Raw genomic sequence first — 26,792 nt, 5'->3', positions numbered from 1 at the left:
AGAATGTCATGAATATTGACGTAGGATTTGATGTGGGATTTCAAAGGTTTTAAAATAGAGCATGGAGAGGATGAATTTAGAAATGTGAGTGAAAGGTCATCAATATCACATGAAACACACTCATACTAAAAGAGAATTAGCTGATGTTTATCTGAATTTTAAGTATGCTCTATATTCCACTTTATGAATTCCAGAAATGCTCTCTATAAAAGCAAAGAGCAAATGATCCCTTTATCATTTGTAAAATGATTGCAAAAACGTAGAATCCTTCATATGATGACTTGCCCAAGACTTATGGATAGTCACTTGCTATCAGAAGATCTGGATTTTACCTCTGGTAGTGCCCCTTTCTAGGCCACGTTTGTAGTGCTTTTCAGGGTATGTATTTTGAAAATATGATTATAAGAGAAAAAATATATTAATAAGCTGGTGCAATACAATATATGTTGTTCTTGGAGGAATAGCAAGATGATAAAATCTGCTTTGCCTCTAGGCCAACAATATTTTTTTGTTGTTGTTGCTTTTCACAATAATTTATAAGCATTCAGTTTCAGTTCAGCTGCTCAGTTGTGTCTGACTCTTTGTGACCCCATGGACTGCAGCACTCCTGGCTTCCCTGTTCATCACCAACTCCCAGAGTTTACTCAAACTCACGTCCATTGAGTCAGTGATGCCATCCAACATCTCATCCTCTGCTGCCCATATAAGCATTGGACATAGTGATATTTAGATACTTCAATAGGGAGGGATTTGTAATATGAACAGGCAGATATAGCTGCTGAAAGGTATCAGTTCCCTGAATCTCCGTTTTCACCTCTAAACTGGAAAAAAAATCATTTTTATTAATCTTGCACTTAAACTTACATTTATTCTGCATATATTGTCTCCTGACCCTCTAGAAAGGATTAGGGAGTTAGAGACAGGCAAACTAAATCCCTCCAGAGGACGCAGGTCACCTTATAGCGTTGCATGAGAAGCAATTACAAAATGAATATGTTTTTGCAAAATAGAAGAGATGATGGAAATACAATTATTTGGTAATTTTTCAATAACCTCCTAAACGGTCTTCCTTTCCACACTTTCTCCTTAACCTATCTTTTGTATCGAACCGTCAATAACACAGGTGCAGCCAGGTTTTTATCCTCTCAATTAAAAGTATTTGATGGTTTATGAGACTCATCGCCTATGAAGTTCAAACTTTGTAATGAAACAGAGAAAGCCACTCACAAACTATTCTTTTCAGGCTCATTTTCCACCATGCCTTTGCAGGAGCTGCTCCCCTTCCCTGCTATTTCTCCCCTAATGAGCTCCCTTTCATCCTGTAAGGCCTGTTTCAATTGTCTCCTATCCTGCAAATCCCTTTCTCGGTCCTTCAAGTCAAAAGGAATTGATTCTCTCACACTTCTCCTTCTACATATGATGCTATTGCATTTTATACAGCTCTGTAACAATTTCTTTGCGTATTTTTCTTTCTGAATATCTTAAGAGTACAGTGTAAAAAAAGTGCATGGAGTTTATTTAAACACACCAGGGACTAACATGGAGACTAGCTCCAAAAATTTTCTCAATTAATATATGTTGAATTAAATATATTTGTTAAATATATTTATGTACATCTCCTGCATAAAAGTACAAATACGTAGGCCAATTATACTTGATAGAGTCTAAACATACGTGCAGACAAACACACATCTTATATGTATGTATATCATATATGTATATTAAGATAAAATAAGATACAAGTTTGGTAACTATATGCTGGTTTGAACCTATGAGTATATCCTTTCTTTTAATCTTAATTATCACCATTATCACAGTCAATATATGTTGATCATTTACTATGTGCCAAACCATTTGCTAGTTTTCTAGTCATGGCTATGGTTTTTCCAGTGGTCACGTATGGATGTGAGAGTTGGGCTGTGAAGAAAGCTGAGTGCCGAAGAATTGATGCTTTTGAACAGTGGTGTTGGAGAAGACTCTTGAGAGTCCCTTGGGCTGCAAGGAGGTCCAACCAGTCCATCCTAAAGGAGATCAGTCCTGGGTGTTCATTGGAAGGACTGATGCTGAGGCTGAAACTCAAATACTTTGGCCACCTAATACGAAGAGTTGACTCTTCGGAAAAGACCCTGATGCTGGAAGGGATTGAGGGCAGAAGGAGAAGGGGACGACAGAGGATGAGATAGCTGGATGGCATCACCGACTCGATGGACATGAGTCTGAGTGAACTCCGGGAGATGGTGATGGACAGGGAGGCCTGGCGTGCTGTGATTCATGGGGTCGCAAAGAGTCAGACATGACTGAGCGACTGAATTAACTAAACCTTTTGCTTTGTGTTTCACATGACCACTCATTTCATTATCACAATAGTGATCCCAAGGTAGATACTGTCATTATTCCATGTTTGCAAAGAAAGAAAACTAGACCCAAAGTGGTGCAGTGAAACATTTACAGCTTGATAGTTATTAAATGGGAGTGCTGAATTTCACGTCTAGACCTATCTGATGCTAAAGCCTGTAGTAACAGCCTGATTCAGTAATAGATTCATAGATGGATTCATACAAACACAATTGAGCTTCCCAGGTAGCACAGTGGTAAAAGAATCTATCTGCCAATGCAGGAGATGCAAGAGGTGTAGGTTCAATCCCTGGGTTGGGAAGATGCCCTGGAGAAGGAAATGACAACCCACTCCAGTATTCTTGCCTGGAAAATCCCATGGACAGAGGAGCCTGGCGGGCTACATCCCATGGGGTCACAAAGTGTCAGACACAACTGAGCAGCCACATACACAACAGCAAACAGAGTTACAGACAGATGGACAGAGCAAGCTATAACAAGACAAATGCACGTATATATACATAAGATGTATAGGCATGTATATCCGTATATCATAAATGCTTACCTATTGAATAGTAATATATTGTGAGTATAAATAATTATATGAATGTATATCTATAACTGTATGTACAAAAATAAATGTCTCTTTCTACTTTCAAAGCACATCCTTTCTTCACACACCTAGCATTTTATTAAGAAAATCTTTGGGTGAATCAATAAGCAGATCTGTAACCGCATTGAACAATATATTTTTATATTACTGTATACAAACATTGATTTGTCTTTTTAATGACTGCACACAGAGGAGGTATGAGAGAGTCTTCTGGTTAAGAAATCTATAGCAATTCTCCCCCAGAACGCTTGTTAGCAAGAGCTGCCAATCCCCATGGGGGAGAGAGGTGAGGACCACCATCAGTAAGTGTTAATTTGTCAGTCTAGTTGGGACAAGGATACTATTATAAAGCTTTGTTCTCTGAAAAAACTTGTACAATCACAGCTGGAATTCAGGCACTTGCTTTCATCACAAAGGCAAGGATTTGCAACAAAAATGTCTCTTTGTTTTTGGTTCTCTTTCTGCTGCTCCTTCCTTTATCCCCTAGCCTGCGGGGCAGTTGCATTTGTATCTATTATTTCCCATAAGCTAACCTAGCAAGGCACACATCTGAACCTGGCCCTGTCTTCCCTGCAATCTCTCCTGCTCCCTTGCACCCAAGGAAAGCTTTGACAGCTCCCAGTTCCCTCTGAAGCAAGCAAAAAGCACTGCTGTCCTTTCAAGGAGGGTTTTGATGTCTGAAGGGCATGAGACATAATCAGGATTCTGCTACTTGCTGTTGGGGGACCTGGGCAAGTTTCTTAGTCTCTGTGTACCTCGGTTTTCCTTTCTCTAAGATGTAAATCATAGCTCTTGCATGATGGATTTTTTAAAAATAAAGCTTCAGTGAAAGTGTCCAAATGGGAATGGTGCAATGGGTACAAGGGGTCCAGAAGACCCAGTCAAATGAAAGGAAAGAATTAAACCAGCAACAGTGTTGGTACCGGAGGAGACTCAATAGTTAGGAGGTGCTAACAAATTGCAGGATGTTGGAGCATAGGTGAAAGTCTATGTTGGAGCATAGGTGAAAGCTGGTGAATGAAACAGACCAGGGAAGAGAATGAATTAGGAGGACTGGACATCTGTGGAAGACAGAGTAGTTTCCTTGGATGAGCTCAGAAAAACAGCTGTAAAATACACCTGAACAACAGGAGTCCAAATCAGAGTTAGAAATCCAAAAAGATGTTTCAAGAGGAAAGAAAGGAATTAAAGTCGCAGACAGCATGGCTACAGAGCTAGATGTTGTTAGTGATGTGGGACATTTGGCCGGTGTTCCTTCTCTCAAAAATAAGAAGTCAATTAGCAACTCCTATACAATTTTATAATGAAAACCCCACATATTTACGCAATGCTTCCCAAGTGTCAGACACTGGCTACGTCCTGGGCATGCATTTCACTGAAATCTCACATACTACATTCTTAGTGCTGTCCTCGTGCATATCTACCAGACGAAGAGGCTTAAGCTTAGTTAGCCAAGCTGCCCAGGACCCAGAGTCAGCATCAGACTCAGAACAAGAACCTGTGCAATCCACCCCAGAACCCCTGCTCTTATTCCAATACTAAATTTGGCCCACAGAGGACACGACTGTCTTCCATAGATGGAGATTATGAGGCATGCCATGATTTTTAGCTGTTGGTGGAGGATAGTAAAACATAGATCTTTGACCTACATGGAAGGAACTTTTTCAAGTGGCACAGGTGGAGTGATAATTGACCCAAAAGGAAGAAAATAACATCAAAACACCAATATTTGGCTTGGGGTGTGTGTGTGTGTGTGTGCATGCTAAGTCCGTTCAGTTGTGTCCGACTCTTTGCAACCCCATGCCTACCAGGCTCCTCTGTCCATGGGATTCTGCAGGCTGAGTGGGTTGCCATGCCCTCCTCCAGGAGAGCTTCCAGACTCGGGATCATTCCCCAGGTCTCTTATGTCTCCTGCATTTGCAGGTGGGTTCTTTACCACTAGCGCCACCTGGGAAGCCATGGCTTGGCAGAGAGGGATGTTTATGTTGTCAAATAATACATGCTTTTTTGGATTTTAGTTTTCACATCAATCTAAAGGTGATATTCCATGTTCAGTCTTTGTGACCCCATGGACTGTAGCCCGCCAGGCTCCACAGTCCATGGGATTCTCCAGGCAAGACTACCAGAGTGGGTTGCTATTTCCTTCTTGGGGGGAATCTTCCCAACCCAAGGATTGAACCCACATCTCTTGCATCTCCTGCATTGGCAGGTGGATTCTTTACCACTAGTGCCACCTGAGAAACCCATCTAAAGATACAACATAGAAAATACAAATGTCATCAACCTTGATGGGATGAAAGAAAAGCAGTTATCCCAGAACATGGGAACACGAGTGTGAGAAGGAGGTAGAAAAACATATAACAGAGGGTAAGGGGTGGAGGTTCTTGAGATGTTCATGAAATAAGAAAGGTCAAATTATTTGATTTAAATGAATACAACTGAGACATTAAAAAAATGCAAATGTTAGGTTATGGTGATAGAGTTTTGGAAAATTAGATAATCTTTCCACATGAGAAATCAATAGATGTCTGAAATCAATTAAATCAAAAAAAACTTCTCTAATTGTATCATTTAGACTTTAGAATAATAATTACCTGAAGTATTGCTTAAATGGTTAAAAATAAGGGAAATAGAACAGAGGATGAGTAGTGGTACCAGAGAATTCAAACTTTACTAAGTTTGACACAATGTGTTTGTGTGTATGTGTGTGCATACATGCATATATGTATATATACACTCATACACATAAAATCGTGATATATATATATATATATATATATAATCCATTAGTTAGTCAATTAAAGTTAAGGGGATGGAATTAACAAAAGAGATAACATATGAAAGCTTCAGCCCATACATTTCTTGATTCAAATATCCTGACATCATGATGAGACAGGGTTTAATTTTCTTCTTATGTTGGAAATAACACAGTGCTCAGATTTGAACCCAAGAGTGTTTGACTCTACTGCCGTTGCTGTTGCTTAGTTGCTAAATTGTATCTGACTCTTTGAGACCTCTAGGAGTGTAGCCTGCCAGGCTCCTCTGGCCATGGGATTTCCCAGGCAAAAATACTGGAGTGGGTTGCATTTCCTCCTTCAAGGGATCTTTCTTATCCAGGGATTGAACACTTATCTCCTGCTTGGAAGGCGTTTTCTTTACCCTTGTGCCAGCAGGGAAGGCGTTTTGACTCTATACCCTATGCTATCAACTATGACACTAGATATTATAAACTCTTGATTTCCTCCGAATCCCTTCCCACAATCTGTCCTCTTGGTATTTTCCATCTCAGTTGAAGGCACCACTACCCATTCACTTACTCAAGTTAAAAAAAAAAAAAAGGCACACTTTAATCCTTCAATTGACCTTGTCTATGCCAAAATAAGTCACAAACTGATCCACTTTCCTTCATTTTCACTATTACTCTAGTTCAAGCCACCCGCCATTTTTGATGATTACATTTCCAAGGGTGTATTCTACTGCATAGCAAAGCATATTGAGCATATTAAAAAGCAGAGCCTTTACCTTGCCAACAAAGGTCTGTATAGTCAAAACTATGGTTTTTCCAGTGGTCATGTATGGATGTGAGAGTTGGACCATAAAGAAGGCTGAGTGCCAAAGAACTGATGTTTTTAAACTGTGGTGTTGGAGAAGACTCTGGAGAGTCCCTTGGACTGCAAAAAGATCAAACAAGTCAATCCTAAAGGAAATTAGTCCTGAATATTCATTGGAAGGACTCAGCTGAAGCTGAAGCTGCAATACTTTGGCCACCTAATGTGAAGAGCCAACTTATTGGAAAAGAACCTGATGCTGGGAAAGGTTGAAGGCAGAAGGAGAAGCAGGCAACAGAGGATGAGATGGTTGAATGACATCACTGACTCACTGGACATGAGTTTGAGCAAGTTCCAGGACTTGAAGGACAGGGAAGCTTGGTGTGCTACAGTCCACGGGGTCGCAAAGAGCCAGACGTAACTGAGCAACTGAACAACAACAACATTCTACTGAGTCCAGATGCTTCCAATCTGGAATCCAATGCTTCCAATCCATTCCTCAAACAACACACAATCTTTCAAATCTTATATCATGTTCCTTTTCTGCTTAAAATGTTTCCCTCTGCTTAAAAGTAAATCAAATTTAAATAAAGTCCCTACATATGCCTTTATGAATAAGGCCTCTATTTCTTTAACCTTCTCTCACTTCACTCTTCCACTCTGTATTTCAGCAGCATTGGTTTGATATTTCTCAAGCACTCCAATTTATTCTGATCTTATTGGCCAGTTGAATTCTCCTCCTCAGAACATTATGTGGTTGGCTCTTTCTTTAATCCAGATCTTGTCGAACATTTACCTTCTCTGAGAGGCTTCCTTTGATCACTCCACCTCAAGTAAACATTCTCAAACACTATCATATTTTTTTTTGTTCCATCGTGTTGTTTCTCTGCAAAAGTATTTTTATTATTTAAATTCTTTTATCCTCCCCTGTCTTCTTGATTGTAATATCAAGAATGCCTGATCTTTCCTCTTATTGAATAAGAATTTAGAACAGTTCATCTATAATCTCCAGAAGCTAGAGCAGTGTGTCTATAAATATTTGTCACATGAAGACCTCTGAATATGTGTTGAACAAATTAATAAACAAACTGCTCACATCCAGTGGAAGGCTGGGTGTGAGTTTTAAACAGAAATGTAGATCAACATCACTAAGAAAAATCAACATCACCATCAATACCATCACCTTTCTTGCTTTATTCTAAAGAGTATCTCTGGCAACTGATCTAGTATCTACCTCAAAGTATCTACCTCCCTGTTACAGCAGCCATGGGTGATAGTCCCTCAAGGAACTGGACATTCTCTATAGGGTAAGAAACATTTCTGCCTGAGAACCATTATCATCTAAGACTACAAACACTGCCTCCAGCAAATCCTGAAGCAGACATTGATCTACAAATGAATTAAAGAAATTCAGAAGTGCAACAGCAGTTCAACTGCATCTTGTTTCTATGCAAAGCTTTCTTTTCTTCTCTTTTCTCTTCCTCTATCCCTCTCTCTACACTCTTTCTTTTTCTTTTCCCTGTCTTTCTTTCCTTCTCTCCTTTCAATTCTATTTCTTTTTTGTATCTGTAATATCACATTACATAGATTATGACCATGATTCCATTAAGCAGTAGGCATATTTATTTCTCAAATGATAACAGCATCACCATATTCACATTGTCAAGAGGATGATTCAAGACAGAAGATGCTGAGAGCTACTCTCTTTTCAAGGTGGGGCTTGTCAGCCATCTTTTACAGTTTAGGTCAAATCCTTGTTCCTCTGTTTCCTCCTTGTGTGATCTTAAGTAAACAATATACTTTGGTTTCTCAGTTTCCACATCTGTAAAATGAGAATATTAATGCGCCAAACTACTCTTAGGAGAGTTAGATGTGAAAGCATCATCCACCTTAGCACTAGCATGGCACCTGACATGCACTTCCTACAATGCTCAGAATAGAGCTGCAAACAGTGGTGTGATAGTCACTACCACCCATTGATGAAATGAGGCAGTGGGCGCTCAGAGTAGTTAAGGGACGGTTCTAAGAGGTGCAATCAGAACTTGAGTCTAAGCCTTCTTGGCTGATTCTTCAGTCTAGGCTCTTTGTGCTATTTTACTTTGCAAAAGGGGTATCTGGGTGGAAGCCAAGGAGCTCCCCACCCCGCTGGTCCCCACGGTAAGCTGTGCCCCCAGTAAGTGATGGAGTGACTATTTAGGATCCCCCAGTTATGGCCTGTAAAGGTAGTGCAGCTAATTCAGAAAACACACACTTAAAAACGCTGCTGATACTGCTCTCATAATTGAGGACAAGAAATTAATTGAAAGGTAGAAGCTTTGATATATATCATCTCAGTTATGGCAACTTATGCCCTTGAATGTATTTTATTTACTTTATGTGAAGCGCTCATTTTTAATGAAAACGATTTCCTTATGGGCATATTATTATTATTTTTATCTGTAACAGAAAAACACAGAAGAAACAAAAGAAAAGATATTGTATTAGGAGACTACAATGCCATCCTCAACCCTTCTGCTTTCTCTACCTACCTAATCCATTTCAAAAATTGCTACTTCTCTTTCCTCAGCCTCTTCAGAATCCAAATCCTCTTTTTCACACCCACAGTAATTCCTTAACCTTCCAAATAAATTTTAACTACTGCCTAACTCCTTTGTTTGCCTCTCACCTGAACCTCTTTAGTAATTTTGTCACTGAAACACAAATGCTTTTTCTCAAAGGCAGAACATTCCATGCCAGTTCTCTACTCACAAGCTTTCAGGAAGTTCAGCTGCAGAAATGATGCGAAGCAAATCCCTTAGGAAGACAAAAGGAGACCCTAGATTTTAAACCCAAAAAGGTTTTCCCTGCCTACCTCACACCTCTGCCTTTAATATTCAAAACTCCAGCAGCAGCCAACTCTGTAGCCCCCAAGACAGGTGAGGTGGCCATACTCCAATTGGCTTGGAATATATAGGCAACTTTGCTCAGTTTTGTATGCCATTATTTATCTTCAAGGACATATCATGAATGTCACTCACTTAACTTTCCCGGAAGAATCCATCTGTACTTTATGTGACTATGTCACTTTTATATATATGCAGCACTTACAGTACTCCATTGCGATTGTTTGCTTACACATTTATCACTCAAAGAGAGTAGACTCCATGGGGCACAGATAATGCCTTAGGTATGTCTATATCCCTGACACATAGAATAGGGTCAGGCATAGAATAGCCTCACCAGTCAATACTTTGTGCATGAATAAATATTAAGGATAGAAGATTGCTCCTAGCATATGACCAGATCATTTAATGGCCGTGTATAATCTATGAGACTCTGTGCTAAACTTTGGGGATACAACTGGGAACCAGCCAAACATAATGTCAAATTTCACTGGGCTTAAACGTTAAAATTCTCACAAAAATGCATGCTTTCACAGTAATTCATTAGATGATAGTTTAGATGAATTTATAGAAGTAAACGATCAGAAACAGATGTGTAATGGAATATATCCAATCCAGGGTTACAATGTCCTCTCCACCCATAAGGCAGTAGCAGAACCATATAGACAACCTTCATATCTTCTGCCCTTTGTGAGGTGAGTGGCTGTAAAAGTTCTGTTTCTTGATCAGTCATGGTTGTAGGGAAGCTCACCTTGTAGTAATTCATTAAACTGTATATTGGATTAATTGTGTTCTATGTCTGTGGCATATTTTACTAAACATATTAAAAAGAGAAGAAAAGCAAAAAAATTAAAACAAAAATTTCCAAATACTGAGTGGATAATCACTTTAAAAATCTCAGAGAGGAAAGATGATATAAGAAAGAAACCAAAAGCAAAGCATAAAAGCAAACAAGCTTTGGAAGATGCTTCTAACCATGTTTACACCTTGGAGCACACAATACCATTTAGGAGGTATGCCAGGGTAAAGAGAAAAAACTGTGGACTGCAGTGCCACTTACTCCAGGCTTTCCAACTGCTCAGAAGGCCAATGTCTTAGACCACTTGGGAGTTATTTACAGCATAGCGGTTGAACGGTGTTTCCTCATAGGGCCAAGGGCCATGCAAGAAATGAAGCCTAAGACTTCAGGCTGGGGGTGAATTTCACTACTAACTGCATGACTTTTCTAATGCTGCTTTGCAGGGGCAAGGAAAGGAATCTGTCTCTCATCCAGAAGTGCAGGACTCATCTGTCTATGGAGCACTCAAAACTCAGGTTCACTCCCATTTCAAACTGCCTCTTTCTCCCTTGGAATTGCCCAGTCTGATCTTCTAATACCTTTGCATTTCTTATCATTGAGACAGTCTGGCAGCAGAAACACCTAGGATCCTGGGATGGCAGCTGGCCAGGGACTAACATCAAAAAGAGAGCGTGTGGAGAGTTTAAAGAAACATCAACAGATAGGTTTGAGGAGTGAAAAATTTTAGAGTAAATAGGGCTTAGAGAATGGATGGAGGTTTTAGAGAATAAGAAACGGGGAGAGAGGCAGGGAGGGCTCAAGGGAAGGAGAAAGGATGGAATGATGGAGGAAGGGGCAAAGGGAGTGTAAAGACTTTCTCTGTGACTGCAGAGATGGTGATACATCAGCTCTTTACACTCTTCCTTTTTCCCTTCCTCAATCCTTCCTTCCTTTCTTCCTCCCGTGAGCACCCCCACCCCCCACCCTCCAGGAAATCTTCCCAACCCAGCGACTGAGCTCACATCTCTTCTGTCTTGTGCACTAGCAGGCAGATTCTTTACCACTAGCACCGCGTGGGAAGCCCAAGATGGAACTGAAGTCTAAACTTCACGTGAGAGATGTGAATTCAATCCCTGGGTTGGGAAGATTCCCTGGAGGAGGGCATGGCAACCCATTCCAGTATTCTTGCCCGGAGAATCCCCGTGGACAGAGGAGCCTGATGGGCCACGGTCCACAGGGTCACAAAGAGTCAGACATGACTGAAGCAGCTTAGCTCACATGCTTGGTTCATTCTTCATTCTTGGCTTTCCCCTTAGCTGCTCTTGTTACTTTAAAAAATCATCCAAGCTCTCCAATCTTTGGTTTCCATTTGAATACTAGATAGAGCTATAGCATTTTATTACATTTTTGTTGATTTTTGAAACTATGGTATATGTATGTATAGTGCTTAGCCCAGGGTACTTAATATGTTGCTGCTGCTGCTGTTTAGTTGCTTAGTCTTATCTGATTCTTTTGTGACCCATGGACCGCAGTCTGCCATTCTCCTCTGTCCCAGCCAAGAATACTGGAGTGGGTTGCCATTTCCTTCTCTAGGGTCTCTTCCTGAGGATCAAACCCATGTCTCCTGCATTGCAGGAAGATTCTTTACTGCTGAACCACCAGGGATCTTTTAGTATTTTTTTTCCCCTTCTACACAAATTGACAAAAACCTAACTTATAGTAGTTGCTCAAAGGAAGTTATGTAAATATGAGATGAGTGAGTGAGTGAAAAGATGTGTTTATAAACAAGGTCATCCAAGAGTACCATCCTAGTAAGACTACGCAGGTCATCTCATGGAGAGAGAGGAGAGATGGAAAGCCTAATGTCGATATGTCTTTCTTTTTTAAGCCTGGACAAAGGACCTCAAGGGCAGATACATCTCACCTATAATTGAGTTTGGCCAGAGGTACCAGCCACCTTCTCTAATCTTCCCCTGGGGCTAGAGCTCTATTATGTGACTGTAGCTTGATTGAGTCTTTTTTTTTTTTTTTTCATGGATAAGGAATCTGGAGGTTAAGAAGGTGCTGTGTGTCCTTCATGATAAGCTTGGCAGAGACAGTGCTGGATTCAAAGCTACCTCTTTCAAGCGTGCAACGCTTACCATGCCAAAGAACAAAGCCAAACTAGGACAGAGTATCTCTTTCTGAAGATATTGGAATAAATATAATCAGATGATGTTAGTCATAGAAGGAACTTTAGAAATTATCTAGAGTTCTAGGCAATTTTCAAACTTGAGTACCTAGAAACACCTGGGTAACTTTTGAAACGTCATCAGTTCAGTTAAGTTCAGTTCAGTTGCTCAGTCGTGTCCGACTCTTTGCAACCCCATGAATCGCAGCACGCCAGGCCTCCCTGTCCATCACCAACTCCCGGAGTTCAGCCAGACTCAGGTCCATCGAATCAGTGATGCCATCCAGCAAACCCCACCCTACAAGAACTGAATTAGAATCTCTGAGGGTAAGGCTAAGGTGTAATCCAATAGATGCTTCAGTAAGATTTTTTAACTTTTTACATGAACTTTTCAGCCATATACCAGAAGTTGAGATAATCATATAATGTATCACTTCATTCCCTGGTGGCTCAGTCAGTAAAGAATCTGCCTACAGTGCAGCAGATCTGGGTTCCATCATCAGGTCGGGAAGATCCCCTGGAGAAGGAAAAGGCAATCCACTCCAGTGTTCCGGTCTGGAAAATCCCACGGACAGAGGAGACTGGCGGGCTACAGTCCATGGGGTTGCAAGAGTCGGATACGACTTAGCAACTCAACCAACTAACCAACAATCACTTCATTTACCAATTGTTGAAATTTTACCAGCCTTGTTTAAGCTATCATTACTACACAGCTTGTGTTGCTACATTATTTTAAAGAAAATTCAAAGGACTATGCAGTCTTATGCACAAATATTTTAATACAAATCTTGAACTGACATGGAACTTTCAAGATGTAATAATCATGCTATGTACAATCTCATAAACTAACAATGGTGACTAGGTGACTCAATGTATAGCCAGGATACACAGATGGAGCCTACACCTTCTATTTTATAGATGAGGGGACTGAGACTGAGAGAAACCAAGTACTATGATGTAGACAATACATCTAAACTCACAGTAGTATCCAGGTCTCTTGACTGGTCTTTAATTGCTAAAGAAATGATTATAGCAACTTGGGGGTGGGGAGGGGGAAGTCCCCATCATTTAAAAAATATTCTAAAATTAGATAATTAGCTTCTGAAAAATCAAACTCCAACAATGAAGAGAACAAAGGTATCAAGAATATTCCAATGATGGGATGGGAAAGAAAATGACAATGATGGGGATGTGATAAAGTGCATGAGAGAACTGAGTCGTAAGGTGTAAGGACTGCCTTGGTGGCTCAGATGGTAAAGGATCTGCCTGCAATGTGGGAGACCAGGGTTCAATCCCTGGGTTCAGAAGATCCCCTGGAGAAGGGAATGGCAACTCACACTAGTATTCTTGCCTGGAAGATTCCATGGACAGAGGAGCCTGAGGCCTGGTGGGCTACAGTCCATGGTTCTCAAAGAGGTGGACACAACTGAGCGACTAACACACACACAGAGTAAGGTGTAAATGAGAAAACTTCCCTTTGTACCCTGCTTCTACCTCAAATCATGCCACATTGCAAAATTTTTTTAGCTGCTCTCAGCCTCACTTTCCTCTTCTGTGAATCAGAGATGATAATACTTGGCTTCATCTGGTGTGCTGAAGACAGAATGAATTCATGGAACATGATTTGCACTCAGTAACAGTTAAGTTTTGTATTCTGGTTCCAAGAAGGGTAGGTTACTTATTTAAAAAGTTTGGTTGATGGAATAACACCCGGTCTCTTTTCTTACTACCACCCAATATGTTGCCCATATATTGCTCCTAGAGTGAAATAGAAATCAGAAAATAGAATACTTGTCAAAAGTATTATCCTATAATGAATCTTTGATCTCAAAGTCAGTTATGAAAATCAGTGATGGTACACTGGAAAAGATGTAAAATTGAGGGTTTCTTTGTGATGGAGCCAGGAACTGAGGCAAAATGCAGATTTCTAAGACAGGAAAAATATTACAGAACTGCCAAGTGAGATAGTCAAGGCCAAATATTACTAATGACTATGTATTAGCACAAACATCTTAATGCTGATTTGGATTTGGCCACTAAATGCAACTGTTTGCTAACTGAAGTGTTGACTTTGTTCATTACTTTGTTAATTCCTATATAACAATGTTTTTAGGAAAATTATGTAACCCCCCCCCCAAGCTTCACTTTTCTTCCATATAAAATCAGACTTTATAAATCTTTATAAACACAGAGATTTCTATTTTTTTTAATCATGCATATTAAGGGCTTAACACTATCTCTTCTCTTTTATAAGCATTCAGCAATTAGTGATCATCACTGTTATTTATATACAAAAACTTAAGGACTTGGTAATGTAGAACTTGACTTGGAAGAAGATAAATTCTAATGGAATGATCATAGAACTGGGATCTCAGAATCTTGGCTCTGCCACTATACCTATGAGAGCAATAGCAGGACCACTTCTAATATAATTTCAGCATCTTGTTTGTTTACAAAGAAGTAAAATCTTTGTTTTCTGCCTTGCCTACCTGAACAAGAGAGAGGGCAGGTATGAAGCACAACTCAAATACAAGGTATGGTCAACAATAAAACAAATGAATACTAGATAATTTGAACCTCTATAGTTAAAAGCAAAAAAAAAAGTTTTTCACACCATGGATCCCTTGGCCTAGAGAGCTTATCCCTCTTTTTCTCCCCTCCTATTTTAAGGTCTTCTCTTAGAAACCTGCTTTGACTGACTCCTCTCTCTTGTTCACCACACTAAATATTGGCCAGGTTCTATTACGAGTTTCTTTCTTATTCCTTAGTGCTCTGTGTAAATCAATATTAATACACATGTGGCAGGACATAATTTTTTTTTTTTTGTACATCTGTCTTCCTTCATAGTGCATGAGATCTCTGAGGGTAGAAACCATAATATTCAGGAGATATAATATAGTGTTTAACAACCCAGGCTATGTGGTCACAGGCTCTAGGTTCAATTCCCAGCTGTACCGCCTTCAACAAGAAACTGTTCAAATTCTCTATGCCTCAGTTTCCCCATCTGTAAAGGAGGGTAACTAGAGTAACTACTTTGTAGGGTTATTGTGAGGACTTGATAGCTTGTGAATGAATATAAAGCACTTGAAACAGTGGCTGACAGGTTGCTGATTGCTCTGTGAATGTTAACTGTTAGTTTACTTTACACACTAAATGTCCAGGTGCCTCCAGAGCACATCAAAGGACCAGGTGCATTAAAAAAAAAAAATTCAAATAGTGCCTTTTTCTCTCCAAAAAGTAAAATTTCTTCAGGACAAGTGCAAAACTGAATCTGTATCTGTATCTATATCTACTAGCACCTACCTACCTATCTCTCTATCTATCTCCAAAATCCCTACAGACGGTGACTGCAGCCATGAAATCAGAAGACGATTGCTTCTTGGCAGGAAAGCAATGACAAACCTAGACAGTGTGTTGCAAAGCAGAGACATTATTCTGCCGACAAAGGTCCATATAGTTAAGGCTATGGTCTTCCCAGTGGTCATGTGCAGTTGAGAGAGCTGGACCTTAAAGAAGGAAGAACACCAAAAACTTGATACCTGCAAACTGTGGTACTGTAGAGGACTCCTGAAAATCTCTTGGACACCAAGGAGATCAAACCAGTCAATCTTAAGGGAGATCAATCCTGAATATTCACTGGAAGGACTGATGCTGAAGCTGAAGCTTCAGTATTTTGGTCATCTGACGGGAACAGACAATTTCATTGGAAAAGTCCCTGACACTGGGAAAGATTGAGGGCAGAAGGAGGAGAGGGCATCAGAGGATGAGATGGGTGGATGGCATCTCCAATGCAATGAACATGAACTTGGGCAAACTTCAGGAGATGATGAGGGTCAGGGACCCTAGCATGCTGCAGTCTGTGGGACTGCAAAGAGTTGGACATGAGTGGATGACTGAACAACATCAAATCTACCATCTCTCTATTTATATTTTTTCAAGCTACACCTAGGCTTAAAACTTGATATCCCAAAACTAAAATGTGAGAAAAGTAGAAAAATCTCCCCTACACCACCTAGAGGAAAATGCATTACCCCAGGATCAAGTAAAAAACAGCTTCATTTTATTCAGGGATCATGCTAGGAAAAGAGCAGGCTCATGGAGTTAGAAGACCTTAGGCAAGTACTTAGACTCTGAGATTTTAAGTTGGCACTGTGGAAAAGAAGGGAGATTCTGCCTTCCAGGAAGAGTAGTTTGTAGGGCCTGAGAAAATATAAATACATTGTTCCCACTTTTCCCAGGATACTGGAGATTCGGGGTGGGAGCTATTATTGGTACTATGGTGATGGTGGTGATGGTGATAATGATGACGGGATGCTCTGCATGGGATGCAGGAGACAACAGTAGATAGTCTCTGCCCCTTAGGCCATTTTTTTCTATGAAATAAGGGAGACTGGCCATGCTCTTTTGGAGGACCTGCCAAACCCTAGCAAAACGTCAAACTGAGAACTGTGAAATAATGTATCAGCCCCATGAAGGTTGGGAGCACAGTACTGGCGTGATTGGAGGGAAAATAAAGGAGAGCAACCCTGGACACACTCAATTTAAATTGGCTTGATTTTCAGATACAGCATCAAATTTTGTTTTCCCCACAGAACAAGGATGAAGCCTGTGGTATTAAATTTTGATTATTTCCCTAGGCTGTCATAGGATTCAAACTCCTTTTAAAAGTTCCATTTTTTCTTCAAAAAAATAAGCATTAAATACATTCCAAGAAATATAACTCTTTCTTTCAATTAATACAGTCATATATAGACACAAAACTTTCTAAAATTCAAAGGAAAAAGGTTAAACATACAGGCTTAAGAGGACTTGACAGGGAATTAGGGCTAAGTCAGCTAGGTATTATCTCAGAAAGCTGATATAGTTATTACAGACAATGTTTCAATAACACTGATGCACAAGATGACTGGATTTAAAACAAAATATAGCCTAGTTGAAGAAGAGGAAATGGACTACAGGGCAGAGTCAGTTACCAGTTTCTGGCATATTCTTTGTGAATTTCAGACCCTTTATTTTTGTCAGGCTTGTTAAGTGAGCATTATTTTACAATGTGTCTTCATTCAGCAAGTCTTTGGGAACATTTTTATTAAGCAACTCAAGGAGAAGAATGAAACAGCATACATGAGTGTTCAAACTTACATAAATAAGATTGTTTCCACCAAACCTGAGCTCTCCCTCCCCTAATAAATCACACAGACACACACACACCACCCACACTTAGTTGGATGTCCAGCACAAGATATGCAAAATTATCAGAAATCCTTTATAAAATTCTTAGAAGATGAAGCAAGTTTGAATTATTCAAGAGGAATTAATCATCAAGTTTTCAGGGGTTTGCTAAGACATAAATACAAATGGATAGACTTAGTCAAATAATAAAATAATTAATTAAGAATATTACTAGAAAAAAATAATTCACGTAAAGGGAATCCAGCATTTACTTAAAATATACACGTAAGCTTTAAGCTTATAAGATTTGACCCAGAAGAACTGTATATGGTAGAAATAATGCCTACAGAGAAAACTCACTGTGATGGATGAAAGCATCAATAAGATTTGGTAGGAATGAGAAAATAGAAAGAAAGAAAAAATAATTGATCCCATTGGAAATAGCATGAAGAACATTGGGATATGCCATAAATTAATTTCTGCATTACATACACTGAATTAATTTCACATAACAGAGGCACAGAAAAATCCCTCCCTAGATGAAAAGAATCACGCTACCCAAACCCGCCAAAAATTAGTTAAATAAAATATCTGGACATGAAGAGGACATCTGTAGCAGAAGTCTTAAACTGCCAGATTTTGAGTCATATATTGTCTTTAGATGTATCATATGGTCAGCACAGTGTTTAAGAAAAATTGAAGCTCCCAAAGTAACAGTAGTTACTTGAAAATAGGAGTTTTCTTATAAAGCACTAGGTCTGAACCTAGTCTCCTCTTGAAATATCTGTTCTAGAGCTTCTGAACTTCTGTTACCACAGGTAACAGTTGGCTGTTGTAGAGCATTGTCAGAGCTTTCTAGAATATGCATCTGGCAGGCATCACTCAGTCATGCACCTGGCTCACCTGGCCCCAGTAAGCATTCAGGTTTGTGAATTCTAACCCAAGTCCTTGAGAGAATATGATGCCAGGAGACATTCTGACCCAGCGCCCAAAGCTGCTTCTGTTTACAGATTAGTTATGTGAACTTGGGGAAGAAATGCACGTTTTCAGAAATCCAGTTTCCTGATCTTCAGGCTAATCCATGGCATTGTTCAGAGGGTCAAAAGACATGTATAAGAATATCAGATATTTCCAGGCTCATGCTTGTGAGACAATAGCTATGATAATGCCAGTTAACTGAGAAACTGTGTCTACTGATAGTTTTGTTACATTAAGTGGAGAAAAAGAAACAAATACACTTTACTTATGGATTGTTTCACTTATAAGTTGAAACCTCATGACCCAATTTTATTTTGAGAAAGAACCAAAAAATTATGAAAGATAGATAGAATTTCTAACTATAGCTGTAAGTCAAATTTAAGGGTTGGGATTTGCAAACTTTATTATGATGGTGGGATGTTAGAGTTCTGATTTATAACATAAATCATTTACATCTCAAGTGCAAAATAAGATTGGCAAAATCAAATCCCTTTATTTCGGTTTTATTACATGATTTGTAAACCCTCTGCTTTTATATATATATATATATATATATATATATATATATTTCCAATGCAATGCACATAAATTTTGAGTGTTTCAGGATTTTCATGTATGTTTCATAATCAATCATGTACTTTCAGAAAGTGTGACTATGTCTGATCCCTATAGAATGCTTATAAATCCTAGTCTTCTTTTTCCCTTTAACAGGGAAAAAGCTTAAGTGTAATAAATATATATTTCTATTCTGGTTGGGTAGAAGTGTGACTTTATAAATAAAAAAAGCAAGAATATTTCTTCAATCTCCTTCAGCTTATAGGGCTGAATCCTGCCTAGGAATGTAACATACCATCCAGATGGAGCTACATCTTTAGAAAACCCAAACTTTTTCCCTTCGGCTTTCCAGGTGGCACAGTGGTAAAGAGAATATGCTTACCAATGCAAGAGACATGGGTTCAATCCCTGGGTCATGAAGATCCCCTGGAGTAGGAAATGGCAACTCAATCCCATATTCTTGCCTGCAAAATTCCATAGACAGAGGAGCCTGGCGAGCTACAGTCCACGGGGTCACAAAGAGTTAGACTCAATTGAACACTTCCCTTGCTTAACTAATACTTTATTTCTTTAGGAAAGTGCAAGAGAAGAAAAACATACATATTCATACATACATACATACATACATATATATATATAATCATCCTACTGTTTGTAATACTTTATAAGATAATTTACTTTTGTTTGTTTAGTAGCTAAGTTTTGTCTGACTCTTGTGTGATCCCATGGGCTGTAGCTCACCAGACGCCTCTGTCCATGGAATTCTCCAGCCAAGAATATTGGAATGGGTTGCAGTTTCCTTTTCCAGGGGATTTTCCCAACCCAAGGGTTGACCCTACTTCTCTGGTATTGCAGGCCAATTACTTACTACTGAGCTACCTGGGAAGCCCAAATTTCTTTATTCACTGACTTTATAAAAAAGTGCAAAAAAAAAAAAAAACCAGAAAAAAAGTGCAACAGATGGACAGTTGTGACGAGAACCAGGTTTGAAATATAGTGCGGTCGCATATTATCTGGGCAGGTCTCACCAAGGCGCTGTCACTTTCTTGCCTTCATCCCTAAGTCAAGAGGACTGGACCACTGCACTTCTGAGGGTCCTTCCAGGATTAACCATGTTCAAATCAACGACTCTACCATCTTTGCCAGACTCTTATCATGATGGGTTCTTTCTCAAGTCACTCTAGTTATCCAACTTGATATTATTCCTCATTAACAAGAACCATGCAATTTATTTTCTTTCAAATAGACTCTGTGCATAACCCTACATTCCACATGAAGTGATTAGTCATTTCTTGCCATATATTGAACCAGCCAGGCACTCAGCCAGTTGTTTATCCATTCTCCCATTGGATGTCAGTAAAGCTTTTGTAGGAGGTATTATGTAAGATTTACACTTACATAAGTCATGTTTTGGAGAAGGCGATGGCACCCCACTCCAGTACTCTTGCCTGGAAAATCCCATGGACGGAGGAGCCTGGTGGGCTGCAGTCCATGGGGTCGTGAAGAGTTGGACACGACTGAGCGACTTTCTCTTTTCACTTTCATGCACTGGAGAAGGAAATGGCAACCCACTGCAGTGTTCTTGCCTGGAGAATCCCAGGGACAGGGGAGCCTGGTGGGCTGCCGTCTATGGGGTCACACAGAGTCAGACACGACTGAAGCAACTTAGCAGCAGCAGCAGCAGCAAGACATGTTTTTGTTCTTAGAGAACATGAGGGAAGCTCTGTGGTTTTCTGGTAGATATTTGGGGGTCAGATATATCTGGGTTCAAAATCCAGGTCATCCCCAGTCCTGTCAAGGTAAGATGACACTAATAATATCTGCTATTACTTCCATCTAAATCCTTCTTATAAACGGCCCTTTCTTTCTCTCCAGACAATTACCTATAGGGCACAGGTTGCCAGCCTCTCCTTTTCCTCATTAGAACCACAGTTTTCTGCCTGCTATGTGTAACAAGGATCTGTTTTTATTTTCAGCATAAAGGAACATTTACTTTGGCTCTCCTCCTAAGACCTCATATTTTGAAACATTATATCAAATGTGCATTATATCAGTGGATGGAGTCATATTTATCAGTGGAATGATATTTAGAGAGAATCTTTCATGTCAATACTTTTACTAGGGCCCTCCTCTATATTAGGGGCTCCACAGATAGCTCAGTGGTAAAGGATCTGCCTGCCAGGGCAACAGATGCGGGTTTCATCCCTGGGTTAGGAAGATCCTCTGGAGGAGGAAATGACAACCCACTCCAGTATTCTTGCCTGGGAAATCCCAGGGATAGAAGAGTCTGGTGGGCTACAGTCCATGGGGCCACAAAGAGTCGGACACAACTTAGCATGCTTGCCTTCTATATCATCTTACTATATCCTGACAACAATCTTGCACAGTAGATGTCGTTAACCTCATATAATGAATAAGAAAAGTAAGATTCCAAAAGGTTAGGTCACTGTCTCATGGAGAGAGATTTAGATAAAGACCTACTCCTATCTTCTGGCTCCAAATTTGAGGCTTGTTCTAAAATAATTCGGGGATGACCCGGAGGGATGTTGTGGGGAGGGAGGTAAGAGGGGGGTTCATGTTTGGGATCGCATGTACACCCGTGGTGGATTCATGTCAATGTATGGCAAAACCAATACAGTATTATAAAGTAAAATAAAGTAAAAATAAAAAGTTAAAAAAAATTAAAAAAATAAACTCTTTGAAACATGAAAAAAAAAATAAAATAAATAAAATAATTCATTATCGAGAATTACTACTAGAACAGTAGAATGCACCACTAACCCGTACCCCTAGTATCCACGTGACAACCGATATCTTCTAATGAAAGGAAAGTTCCCAGATCATAGAATTAGCATAATAGGATAGTAGAAGTCCTTCTGTACCAAGTTCCACCTCTGATTTTTATGACCCACTGTAAGCTGAGATCCCCTGACTTTTTCCTCTCACTGTTGTTTAATGTGAGTTAGTCTCCTTACCATAATGGGTCACTGCAAATTCATTCTCAGCCCTTTCCATGTTGTTGTTCTTTTTTTTTTCCCCATAAAGAATTCTATCCTGATGATAACAAACTGCTACAATTTTTCTGCCAACTAACTACATGGAGCAGTTTACATACATTATCTTATCTAAAGCTCACAAAAATTCTTTCCAAAAGATACCATTAACTCCATTTGTCAAAGGAGGAAATTGAAGAAATTGAGGGAGGTGAAATAATTTGCCCAAAGTGCAAAAGCATTCAGAATCAGGACTTGATTCTCTGTGAATCTATGTGCCATTATTGTAAATAGTAATATACTGTCAGTTTGTCTCACAAGCAAAAGTCCACATCTGATTCAAAAGTGGGGTACATCAGGAATAGTGTGATTTGGTGTTGCTACTCAGGCTGTTGCCTCAGAACCATACCCCTGTCCTTCTCTCCAGGTGAACTTGCAGAACACCTCAACTAACTGTTGCAAGGCTGGGACCACTGACACATTCAACATGTCATCATGAAACGTGCTCGGTTGTGTCCACTGTGCCCTCCACCACACACACATATTAGAAACACAAAGACAAGGAGGATGCAGTCTCTGTGGGTGATCAACTCTTGGTCTAGTTGACTCCTTCTAGAACACTAGTGATAAATTTCATAACAGGACTCTGAGTACCATTTCTTCAGCCTCCAGAGTGATTCCCACACTTAACTTCTCCTCTGGGGAATTCCTTTTCATCTTTGTGGTTTTAGTCACTAAGTTGTGTCCGGCTCTTGTGACACCATGGACTGTAGCCTGCCAGGCTCCTCTGCCCATGGGATTCTCCAGGCAAGAATACTGGAATGGGTTGTCATTTCCTTCTCAAGGGGATCTTCCTGACTCAGGGGTCAAACCTGGGTGTACTGCATTGCAGGCAGATTCTTTAATGACTGAGCTACGAGGGAACCTTTAAGGATTCAATTTAAAAATTATCTCCATAGGAAAGGAAAGCATGGTCTGATTCCCTCCAGGCAAGTCTAACATATTTTAAATGCTCTTGTAATGCTGCATGTAACACAATCCCAAATGTATTCATTTTTCCATGTAAATTTCATCCACGGTCTATAGGCTGTGAGAATCAGAATATATCCTAACTTGCTTTGGAATTAGTACAATGAGCAGCTTATCCTGGGACTTAACCATTTGGTGATTATGCCATGTAGACTGGTTGACAGCAAAGTAGAGTCAATTCAATAGGCATTTTTTATAAACTATCCACGCATCACACACTGTGTTACGCACTCTAGAAACAAAGCAGAAAACTGATGTCTTGTTTTCTAAGTCTTTAGGATTAGTTTTGTTTAAGAGCCAGATACAGAGAAAGACAGTCTCTCTCAAAAAGTAGGGCACTGGTGTAATAATTCACAGTTTAAAAAAGTGTTATAATAGCCATTTCACACCTGGGTTAAATAATAAGCTGTTACATAATGTATAAATTAGTGATTTATTCTCATTTCACAATTGAACAGTCTGAGGCTGGGAGACAACATATATTCTGCCCATGATCACAGGAGGCAAACAGCCTGCAAGATCTTGGTCCTTCTTGGGACTCAGAGCTCTCAGAGATCTTCCAGGTCCTTGATTCATTCAGAAAGCACCTTGATTCAAAGCCAAAGAGGGAAGGCTATTGTGAACTTGGAAAGAAAGTTTATCTATCACTGGATTTGTGGAGTTTTCCTGCATGAATGACATTCATTTTAAATGTGTCCTAGGGTGTCAATAGGAACTATATAATTGATCAAGTATTTGGGGCATGAAGTGACTGAACATCATCCCAAAGGAAAGCTTAGCATCAGAGAATTATCGTGCTTTGGCTTCTCTTGACAAGGGGTATAAATCAGCACAGGATGTGCCCGTCTTGCTCGGGGAAATTGCAGCTTTATAAATAAAAACACTAATCCATGTGGCTGCTGCCCAGCATTTACTGCCAGCTCACGACTTAAGTTCCTCGCCCATCAGCCTCAGGACCCCAGTAAACTTTCCCAATGCTGAGTATTCAATAGCTTTTATTGCTTAAAAAAAAAAAGAAGTTAAAATGTATTTATAAAACAACAATAACCAAAACAAAACCTACACTTGCATATTTATTTAGAACACCTGGAAACTGTCAAAAATATTAACAAAAAATATTTAAGAATTTTGCTACTCAGAAGCAAGATCTGTTAATATTTGAGAATAATTCTTTCTTTTATAGTTGAGATAATTGAATGCATGGGTTTGTATCTTGCTTTTGCTTAACTTTATAATAAACAATGGCATTTTCAGTTTTGTTGCAAACTCTTTTTATGTGAAGTGCACTGGCTTTATATTCAATAATGTGAGAAATCACTGTTTAGTGAAAGTGTTAGTTGCTCAGTCATGTCCAATTCTTTGAGACCCCATGGACTGTAGCCCTCCAGGCTCCTCTGTCCATGAGATTCTCCAGGTAAGAATACTGAAGTGGGCAGCCCTTCCATTTTCCAGACATCTTCCATTCGGAAAATGTGTTGGTATTTTCTTCTCATTTTTTACTCTTTTATCGCACACAATAATGAGTGTCTTAGCGTCCAGAGCTTTATTTCCCTTTATTCTGGATTTATGTCCTGCATTCCTTCAACAGATATGGAAAATCTATCATAAACAGGGTTATATTAAGCATTGGAAACAGAATGAGAAGCAAAAGTCATGTTGCATGGAGCTTATATCTTGTGGCAAATATCAACCGCTGAACAGACTCTAGTGTAATAGTGTCAGGGTGGAAATGTAGAGAATTCCTCAGGAGTGCAAAGAGGGGCAACTAACTCAGAAGTGAAGTTAATGATAAGGCTTCCTGGAGTAAATAGCATTGAAAGATAAGAAGAATATATGGAATAGCAAGCAACAGGGTTGGGGGAAGGGAAGAATAAATTAGTAGTTTGGGATAAACATGTATGCACTGCTGTATATAAAATAGATAACCAACAAGAAACTACCATATAGCACAGAGAATTATATTCAATATCTATAACCTATAATGGAAAGGAATCTGAAAAAGAGCATATATATGTGTGTATATACACACACATCTATAACCAAATAACTTTGCTGTACACTTGAAACTGACACATTGTTAATCAACATACTTCATTTAAAACAAAAAGGAAGAACATAAACAGAGAAAGAGAAGTAATTTAGAGATAAATAATAGTGTGTGAACAGCTCTTCTGGGGATCTGAAAGACATTTATTAAGTCTGGAACCTAGAATTCAAGGTGAGAGAGTGATGAGGCTAAGGAGTTAACAAGCACAAGATCATACAGGACAAGTTTAAGATTTTGTTTGAGATATTGACCTTCACCCTGAGGGCTATGTGAAGCTATTGAAGCATTTTCGATAAGAAGTGATACTGTGAGATTTTTGTAAGGTTATACTCCCAGAAGCTGAATCACCAGGACAAAGATGATGCCTTTCAGGCTCTTGAAATGCACTGAAAAATCATTTTTCTAAATAAAATACTCTCCTTCCATTGGCACCATATGAGAAAGCCCATTTGTTGTTGGCATAACACTCTCTCCCACTTGTTGGAAACTATTTATTCTCTAAGCACTGCACTAGGTGGCCTTTACATGCTTTTAGCTTAAGAAGCCTTGTAACAATCCGTTAAGACTGAGTATATTACTCCCATTTAATAGAAGTTCCTAGGGTGACAAATAAAAGATGATTTTCTCACAGTCATAGAAGAAATAAATGGCTGGATTGAGATCCTATAGCCCTGGGTTGTAGGATTTACCTTTTCCCTTAGTACGTTTCAACACCTCTGAATTTATTTTAGATATGCATAATCTCCATGGGAGGTAATGCCAGCACCCACTATGTTGCGTGTGTGTGTGTGTGTGTGTGTGTGCATGCACACTCAGTTGTGTCTGACTCTTTGTGACCCCATGGACTGTAGTCTCCAGGCTCCTCTGTCCATGGGATACTCCAGGCAAGGATACTGGAATGTGTTGCCATTTCCTACTTCAGGCAATTTTCCTAAACCAGGGATCAAACCCGCATCTCTTGTGCCTCCTGCATGGGCAGGTGGATTCTTTACCACTAGCACCACCTGGGAAACACAGAGTGTTGCCTAGGGTTTATTTACTTATAGGAAGCAAGCACTTCATGGAATTTGTGGAATTCGACTTACCTTAGGGAATTTAACTTACCACTTATTAAGAAAGAAGAAGAGCAAAGGTTAGATGATGGAGAAAAGTTTAGTTACCAGCAGGTGGTTTATTCACACACTACTCCTTATCTTCCCTGTTATCACCACAGAACAATCTATCTCCTGCAGATTAATGTTAGCAATGGATCGGGATGCTGTGATCTGGCAGAGTTCCTGACCTCAGGACACAAGGCAAGTAAATAAACTAAGTTAGAAGGAGTTTTCCTCTTCAATGATATGAGGTTGAAATAGGATAGATCCCTTCATCTCTATGGGGCTTGCTCTGGATTTATCGGTTATTTGTGAAACTGAGTGAGGGCTTGTGGGCCTCTGGGGCATGGAGGTCCTTTAGTTCCCATTTCTTTCAGGCAAGACACCAGCCTCCATGGGCTTCCCTAGTAGCTCAGCTGGTAAAGAATCCACCTGCAATGCAGGAGACCCAATGGAGAAGTGATAGGCTACCCACTCCAGTATTCTTGGGTTTCCCTGATGGCTCAGGAAATCTGGTAAAGAATCTGCCTGCAATGCAGGAGACCTGGGTTTGATCCCTGGGTTGGGAAGATCCCCTGGAGAAGGGAAATGGCTACCCACTC

The sequence above is a fragment of the Capra hircus genome, chromosome 29 (assembly GCF_001704415.2).
Source record: "Capra hircus breed San Clemente chromosome 29, ASM170441v1, whole genome shotgun sequence".
NCBI classification, from domain to species: Eukaryota; Metazoa; Chordata; class Mammalia; order Artiodactyla; family Bovidae; genus Capra; species Capra hircus.
Note: the sequence above shows the minus strand (reverse complement) of the source record.